A 9,296-nucleotide genomic window follows, 5' to 3' on the forward strand; every position below is an offset into this window, starting at 1 on the left:
ATCTAGGGGGCACACATTTAAGGTGAGGTGGAAATTTCAAAGGACTTGTGAGGGGCAAGTCTTTTAAACAGAGAGTGGTAAGAGTCTGAAATACCAGGGTGGGGGTGGGGGGACTGGTGGTGGAGGCAGATACGATAGGGGCGTTTAAGACACTTTTAGATTAGCACATGAATATGCAAGGATTGGAGAGATATGGACCAAGGGCAGGCAGAAGGGATTAGTTTATATTGGGGTCACAACATTGTGGGCCAAAAGGCCTGATCATGTAATGTACCGTTCTATGTTCCATATTCTCTGAGAGAAGAAATTCCTCCTCATCTCAATCTTAAATTGGTGCCCTTTTATTCTGTCCCTGGTCCTAGTCGCTCCCATGAGGAGAAATATCCTCTCAGCATTTACCCTGGCAAGCTTGTTAAGAATTCTATATGTTTCAGTGAGATGACCTCTTATTCTTCTAAACTGCAGGGAGTAGAGTCCGAACCTGTTTAGCCTTTGCTTATAAGACAATCTCTCCATTGCAGGGATCATCCCAATGAGCCACCGCTGAAATGTTTCCAATGAAACAAAATTTTTTCTTCAATAAGGGGAACAAAACTGCTCACAATATTCCACATGTGGTTCCACAAGCACCTTGTACAGTTGCGATAAAACTTACCCACTCTTATACTCAATCCCCTTGAAATTAAGGCAATATTCCATTAGCCTTCCTGATTACCTGCTGCACCTGTGTGCTAGCTTTCTGTACTTTGTGCCCTAAATTCTTTTTTTGTTGTAGCTGTCTGCAATTTTTCTCCATTTAAACAATATTCTGTTCTTTTGTCCTCCCCTCCAAAATGAACAACTTCACATTTTACCACATTATATTGTATTCGTCAACTTCTTGCCCACATACTTAACCCATCGATGTATCTCTGTAACATGGTGTGTCCCTCTCATAACCTGCTTTTCCACAGATTTTTTGTCATCTGTAAATTTGGCTATAGCACATTCACATCCTTCCTCCAAGTCATTAATATATTTGGTAAACAGTTACAGTCCCAGCACCAGTTCCTGTGGAATCCTACTGGTCGTGGGTCACCGACCTGAAAAAGAGCCCGTTATTCTCACTCGCTGTTTCCTGTCCATGAGTCAGTTCTCTATCCATCACAATATACTACCTTATGACTCACCTTATTGTTAGGTACCTTGTGGAATGCCTTCTAGAAGACCAAATACAACACATTAGCCGATTCCCCTCTATCCACTCTGGTTGAGGTGTCTTTATACATTAGTCAGTCACAATTTCACTTTCATGAAGCTGTAACTAAATTATGATTTTCCAAATGTTCTGCAATTACTTCATTAAAAATTGTTTCCAACACTTCCAGCATTAGATGTTAGACAAATCAACTTATAGTTAACCATTTTCTGCCTCCCTCCCTTTTTGATTGGGGTAATATGTTGATAATTTTCCAATCCTCTGGTACTTCACCAGAATTGAAGAATTTTTGGAAAATTATAACTAATGCATCCACTATCTCTGTAGTTACTTCTTTTAGGATCCAAGGATTGCCAACCCTCAGGGCCAGAGGACTTTAGCCCTATTAGTTTGTCTATTACTACTTCTCTAGTGATGGCGATGGTAGTTAATTTCTATCTTGTAATGTTTACCATGAATGGACTTTTCAAAATATCTTCCACTGGAAAGACTAATGCAAAATATTTGTTTAACTCCTTTGTCATTTCCTTGTTTTCATCATAGAATTCCCTGCAATCAACATGCCAGGGTTACCACTGGCCAGAAACCCACATAAACACAGTGGCTCAAGAACAGGCCAGAAGCTGGGAATACTGCAGTGAGTAACTCACTGCCTGATTCCTCAAAGTCTGTCTACTACCTACAAGGCACAAGTCAGGTGCTCCCCACTTGCCTGGATGGTTGCAACTCCAAAAACAGTCAAAAAGGAAAAATCAGTCTGTTTTGTTGGCACCACATTCACAAACATCCATTCCTTTCACCTCTGACACAGTCACACTCCCTAGTGTGTACTATCTGCAAAATACACTGCATAAATTCATCAAAGATCCTTGGACAGCACTTTCCAAGCCCACAACCACTTCCATCTGGAAGGGCAAGGGTAGTAGGCATATGGGAACACCACCCCCTGCAAGTTCCCCTCCAAGTCACTCACCATCCCGCCTTGGAAATATATCATTATTCCTTCACTGTCCTTGGGTCAAAATCCTGGAATACCCTCCCTAACAGCAGGTGGACTGCAGTGGTTCAAGATGACGGCTCACCCCCACGTTCTCAAGGGCAACTTGGGCCAGGCAAGAAATGCTGGCCAACTACATCTGCCAAGTGAATGAAAAGAACTCCCTCTCCAGATTCATTACCCCAGGAGTCAATGTTCATTTTGATCTTTTTCTCCTTTTTATATATTTAAAGAAGGTTTTGGAGTAGATCTGTAGCTCGGGTTGAGGATGTTGTGGTTGGTTGGCTCTCTGAGCTGGTTTGTTGTTCCTCATCATGCTCCCTTACATCAAGAACACATCTGAAATGACCACCAGACTCCTATGACCACTGGGCATCAGATAGCACACAAACCCACATCAACCTTATGCCAACTGCCAGCCCGAACCAAAGACCTGTAACCCACTACAGACAGGGCCAATGTAATCTACAAGATCCCCTGCAAAGACTGTGACAAACATTAACATTGGACAGACAGGAATAAAATTAGCCACAAGCATACATGAACCCCAACTAGCAACAAAAAGAAATGACCAATACTCACTCATCTCCATCCACATGGATAAGGAAAACTACCAGTTTGATTGGGGCACACCAGGATCCTGGGACTGGCGAAGCAGAAACAAGCATGGGAATTCCTAGAGGCCTGGTTCTCCAGCAGACCATCAACAAACACACAGAGCTAGACCCCATATACACTCCACCAGAAGTGAGGTAATCCAGCTCAATGGACACCAGAGTTTAAATAACAGGGGGGAAACACAACAGCTTCATCAGAGACAGCACTGAGGATGTTACCCAGCAGGGTAACGAAACATCTATGGAACAACGAACCAGCTCAGCGAGCCAACCAACCACAACATTTAAAGAAGCTCTTATTGCCAGTTTTCATTTTCCACAGTAATTTGTATTCGTAGTTTATTTTTTCTGCCTTTAATTCTCTTTCACTGAATTCTGAATTTATCCCAGTCTTTATGGCTGTCACTGACTTTTGTCTCCCCTAATGTTTTTTCTTTCAACTTATTGCACTCATTAACCTCCTTGGGGAGTTCGTTGGTTTATCCCTCTCTTAGAGTCTTTTCTCCTGACTGGGATATATTTTTGCTGAGGGTCATGACCTTTCTTAAACATTTCTTCTTAGCTTTCCCTTAAAATTGAGATAGCATATATTGAAACAATATCAGAGATAATGGGAACTGCAGATGCTGGAGACTCCATGATAACAAAATGTGAGGCTGGATGAACACAGCAGGCCAAGCAGCATCTCAGGAGCACAAAAGCTGACGTTTCGGGCCTAGACCCTTCATCAGAGAGGGGGATGGGGGGAGGGAACTGGAATAAATAGGGAGAGAGGGGGAGGCGGACCGAAGATGGAGAGTAAAGAAGATAGGTGGAGAGAGTGTAGGTGGGGAGGTAGGGAGGGGATAGGTCAGTCCAGGGAAGACGGACAGGTCAAGGAGGTGGGGTGAGGTTAGTAGGTAGCTGGGGGTGCGGCTTGGGGTGGGAGGAAGGGATGGGTGAGGGGAAGAACCGGTTAGGGAGGCAGAGACAGGTTGGACTGGTTTTGGGATGCAGTGGGTGGGGGGGAAGAGCTGGGCTGGTTGTGTGGTGCAGTGGGGGGAGGGGATGAGAGATAATGGGAACTGCAGATGCTGGAGATTCCAAGATAATAAAATGTGAGGCTGGATGAACACAGCAGGCCAAGCAGCATCTCAGGAGCACAAAAGCTGACGTTTCGGGCCTAGACCCTTCATCAGAACTGGGCTGGTTTAGGGATGCAGTAGGAGAAGGGGAGATTTTGAAACTGGTGAAGTCCACATTGATACCATATGGCTGCAGGGTTCCCAGGCGGAATATGAGTTGCTGTTCCTGCAACCTTCGGGTGGCATCATTGTGGCAGTGCAGGAGGCCCATGATGGACATGTCATCAAGAGAATGGGAGGGGGAGTGGAAATGGTTTGCGACTGGGAGGTGCAGTTGTTTGTTGCGAACTGAGCGGAGGTGTTCTGCAAAGCGGTCCCCAAGCCTCCGCTTGGTTTCCCCAATGTAGAGGAAGCCGCACCGCGTATAGTGGATGCAGTATACCACATTGGCAGATGTGCAGGTGAACTTCTGCTTAATGTGGAATGTCATCTTGGGGCCTGGGATGGGGGTGAGGGAGGAGGTGTGGGGACAAGTGTAGCGTTTCCTGCGGTTGCAGGGGAAGGTGCCGGGTGTGGTGGGGTTGGAGGGCAGTGTGGAGCGAACAAGGGAGTCACGGAGAGAGTGGTCTCTCCGGAAAGCAGACAGGGGAGGGGATGGAAAAATGTCTTGGGTGGACTTCACCAGTTTCAAAATCTCCCCTTCTCCTACTGCATCCCTAAACCAGCCCAGTTCATCCCCTCCCCCCACTGCACCACACAACCAGCCCAGCTCTTCCCCCCCACCCACTGCATCCCAAAACCAGTCCAACCTGTCTCTGCCTCCCTAACCGGTTCTTCCTCTCACCCATCCCTTCCTCCCACCCCAAGCCGCACCCCCAGCTACCTACTAACCTCACCCCACCTCCTTGACCTGTCCGTCTTCCCTGGACTGACCTATCCCCTCCCTACCTCCCCACCTACACTCTCTCCACCTATCTTCTTTACTCTCCATCTTCGGTCCGCCTCCCCCTCTCTCCCTATTTATTCCAGTTCCCTCCCCCCATCCCCCTCTCTGATGAAGGGTCTAGGCCCGAAACGTCAGCTTTTGTGCTCCTGAGATGCTGCTTGGCCTGCTGTGTTCATCCAGCCTCACATTTTGTTATATTGAAACAATGACCTCTTTTTCTAGCTTGTCCCTCAGTTGAAACATCATCTCCATATTGAACCAATCGGAGGCCCTTGGGGGTCTTATGTTCAATCAAGTTTCTCTTAATCTCCTAATACATATTCTTACATGTTACTGGGCTAATAACACAGAGGCCAAAAATATGCCTTCAAGAACAAGAATGGGGAATTTAAGTTCAGTTAATTAAATAAATTTGGAACGTATCTTAGTAATTGATCATGAAACTATTTGTCTGTAGTTAAAACGTTTTTGGTCACTACAGAAGGATGTGGATGCTTTGGAGAGGGTACAGAAAAGGTTTACTAAGCTGTTGCCTGGTCTGGGGGATTTTAGCTATGAAGAAAGGTTGGATAGACTGGGTTTGTTTTCATTGGAACGCAGGAGGTTGAGGGGCGACCAGATAGAAGTTTATAAGATTGCAAATGGCGTGGATAGAGTAGAAAGTATGAGGCTTTTACCCAGGGTGGAGGGGTCAATTACTAGGGGACACAAGTTCAGGATGCCGGGGGAAAAGTTTAAAACGGAGGTGCGATGCAAGTTTTTCACAAAAGGTGTGGGGAGTGCCTGAAAGGTGCAGCTAGAGTTGGCATTGGGAGCAAACACAATAGCAGTTTTCAAGAAATACCGAGACAAATGCATCAAAAAGAGTGGAATAGAGCGAAACAGATCCTGTAAGTGCAGGATCTTACACTTACCTGCTGTCCGAAATGGCTGTAATAACTCTCAGTTTTCAGATTGTAGCTCACCACCGTTCTCCAGGATTAGAAATGGGCAATAAATGCTGGACCGGATGGTGAGACAGGGTTGGAGGGTTTGCACTACAGGGAGGGGCTGAATAGGCTGGGGCTATGTTTCCTGGATCATCAGAGGCTGAGGGGTGACCTTGTAGAGGTTTATAAAATCATGAGGGACGTGGATTAGGTGAATAGCCAAGGTCTATTTCCCGGGGTGGGGGGGGGGGGGGGGGGGAGTCCAAAACAAGAGGGGCATAGGTTTAAAGTGAGAGGGGAAAGATTTAAAAAGGACCAAAGGGGCAACTTTTTCACACAGAGGGTGGTGCGTGTATGGAATGAGCTGCCAGAAGAAGTGGTGCAGGCCGGTACAATGACAACATTTAAAAGGCATTTGAATGGGTATATGAGATAATGGATTCCATCCCCTATTCCCAATTCCTTCGCCTCCGCCGCATCTGCTCCCAGGATGAGGTATTCCACTCCCGCACATCCCAAATGTCCACGTTCTTCAAGGACCACAACTTTACCCCCACAGTGGTCGAGAATGCCCTTGACCGCGTCTCCCGCATTTCCCACAACACATCCCTCACACCCCGCCCGTGCAACAACTTCTCCCAGAGGATCCCCCTAGTCCTCACCTACCACCCCACAAACCTCCGGATACAACGCATCATCCTCCGACACTTCCGCCATCTACAATACGACCCCACCACCCAAGACATTTTTCCATCCTCACCCTTGTCTGCTTTCCGGAGAGACCACTCTCTCCGTGACTCCCTTGTTCGCTCCACACTGCCCTCCAACCCCACCACACCCGGCACCTTCCCCTGCAACCGCAGGAAATGCTACACTTGCCCCCACACCTCCTCCCTCACCCCATCCCAGGCCCCAAGATGACTTTCCATATTAAGCAGATGTTCACATGCACATTTGCCAATGTGGTATACTGCATCCACTGTACCCGGTGTAGCTTCCTCTACATAGGGGAAACCAAGCGGAGGCTTGGGGACCGCTTTACAGAACACCTCCGCTCGGTTCGCAATAAACAACTGCACCTCCCAGTTGCGAACCATTTTAACTCCCCCTCCCATTCCTTAGACGACATGTCCATCATGGGCTTCCTGCAGTGCCACAATGATGCCACCCAAAGGTTGCAGGAACAGCAACTCATATTCCGCTTGGGAACCCTGCAGTTCAATGGCATCAATGTGGACTTCACAAGCTTCAAAATTTCTCCTTCCCCCACTGCATCCCAAAACCAGCCCAGCTTGTCCCCACCTCCCTAACCTGTTCTTCCTCTCACCTATCCGCTCCTCCCACCTCAAGTCGCACCTCAATTTCCCACCTACTAACCTCATCCCGCCTCCTTGACCTGTCCGTCTTCCCTGGACTGACTTATTCCCTCCCTACCTCCCCACCTATACTCTCCTCTCCACCTATCTTCTCCTCTATCCATCTTCGGTTTTCCTCCCCCTCTCTCCCTATTTATTTCAGAACCCTCTCCTCATCCCCCTCTCTAATGAAGGGTCTAGGCCTGAAATGTCAGCTTTTGTGCTCCTGAGATGCTGCTGGGCCTGCTGTGTTCATCCACCTTCACACTTTGTTATCTTGCATGGGTATATGAACAGGAAGGATTTAGAGAGATATGGGCCAAATGCTGGCCTACGGGACTAGATTAATTTAAGATATCTGACTGGCATGGACGAGTCAGACTGAAGGGTCTGTTTCCGTGCTCTACAGCTCTATGACTCTATGTCCCATATGCCATGGACATTTCTTTTAAATTATAAATTATACAAAACTAGTTTGTTAGATTGTGGTGAAACATGGGCTATCAATATCCAACTTTCATTATTTGACTTTAATACCTGAGGCTTCACAAAAAGTTGCTTCACAAAGGTGTTCTTTGTAACAAGGTGTAGAGCCCGATGAACACAACAGGCCAGGCAGCATCAGAGGAGCAGGAAAGCTGATGCTTTGCTGCTGTCTGGCCTGTTGTGTTCATCCAGCTCTACACCTTGTTACCTCAGACTCTAGCATCGGCAGCTCCTACTATCTCTCACAAAGAACACTGCTAGCTTAAATTGTCTGTTGTGAATATTTGAGAAGCCCACACAATCCTCCACTTCATTTGATGGGTCAAAGGTAAAATCACCATCATCCCAGAAGACAGGCGCTCTCTTTAGAGAGACACAGCAGGTGGGGGATTAACCAGAGGGCAACCAAACCTCAGGTGAGGGGTGAGGTTGAGAAGACAGGTCCGTTGTGGTAACTTTAGTGGTGTGGAAATTGAACCCGTTCTGTTGGTACCACTTTGCATCACAAACCAGCTGTGCAGCCAATTAAGCTAACCAACTCACACAGGAGATGTGGGATCAGTTACATTGGAATTAGCATGAAATCAAGCAGCACCAAATCACGAAATTTGTATCACAGCTTTAACTAAAAAAATTAATCTGCAACTACCTCTACATTCCTATTTGTACCAAATATGCCACCTCCTTACACCTGCTTTGTAAACTCATTTCCTGACTTTTTTGTGTGCATTTGATGTCACATTTTATTTTCAGGTTATAAAACTCTTTCACTCAGGGAAACCTTGGAATTGGCTCTTTATTTCTGATCAAGTTAACCGAGGTTAGTTGATATGTGATAGTTATGTGTTAAATGAAGATAAACCTTTTGAAACACTGTTACGTCTGACGAAGAGGGCAACAAGAGGGAAGCGGACACTGCTCCCATAATTAGTTTGGGTTATGTTTCCTGATAAACTAACTCTTGGAGCCCTGGAACATTTTGATGAATTGATTTGTCTTCCTTCTGACACCAATATTGTAAACTATGGTGGTAGTATTCCATGTGTAATTTAGCCAGATTATACATAGCTGCAGCCTAACAGCCTCCACTTTATTTTCTTACCCTCTCTTCCATTCACCTTTTCAATAAATTTTGTACCTGACCACGCACCAGAATACAGTGAAGGAGGAGGCCATTCAACCCCTCTAGCCTGCTCCACCGTTTAAAAATATAATGGCTGATCTGATTGTATTTGGCAAACTGTGTATAGTGTCCCAAAGTCTGTTTTGGATTCCACTGTTCTTGACTTTCCGAAATTAAAAAAAAACTCAGCTATCCTTTTATGATCCAAAATGCATGACCTCACTGTTATCCATATTGAAACCCTGTAACAGTTTTGTCTAATTACACTCTATCAATGTGTCTTTGTCATTTTAAGCACCTATCTCCAATGTTAATGGTGCTATCAAGATTTGAATTACAACCAAACTCAGATATATGGCTCACTGTTACCAGCCTGCCTACTTGTGGGGCAGCACTGGTCACTTCCTATTACCCTCCTCCCTGTCTTCTATCAACAAACAAACTCTTCCAACTTGGTCAAAAATGTACCTTTAAAAACCCTAATCCTTCTCCTATTTCTTACATTCACACAAATTAATTCCATAAGGTTTACTTTTAGCTCACAATCTCTTCTGTAGAAATATATCAATATGCTTATTGAT

The 9,296-nt window shown here is 45.8% G+C and overlaps 1 protein-coding gene across 1 annotated transcript in view; it reads right to left on the reverse strand.

Annotated features, from left to right (window-relative positions):
• The window catches only part of LOC132210429 (fibroblast growth factor 20-like), a 71,699-nt gene that overhangs the window by 3,024 nt on the left and 59,379 nt on the right, over window positions 1–9,296 (reverse strand). The window lies entirely within an intron of this gene.

This window comes from Stegostoma tigrinum, chromosome 12, assembly GCF_030684315.1.
Source record: "Stegostoma tigrinum isolate sSteTig4 chromosome 12, sSteTig4.hap1, whole genome shotgun sequence".
NCBI lineage: Eukaryota > Metazoa > Chordata > Chondrichthyes > Orectolobiformes > Stegostomatidae > Stegostoma > Stegostoma tigrinum.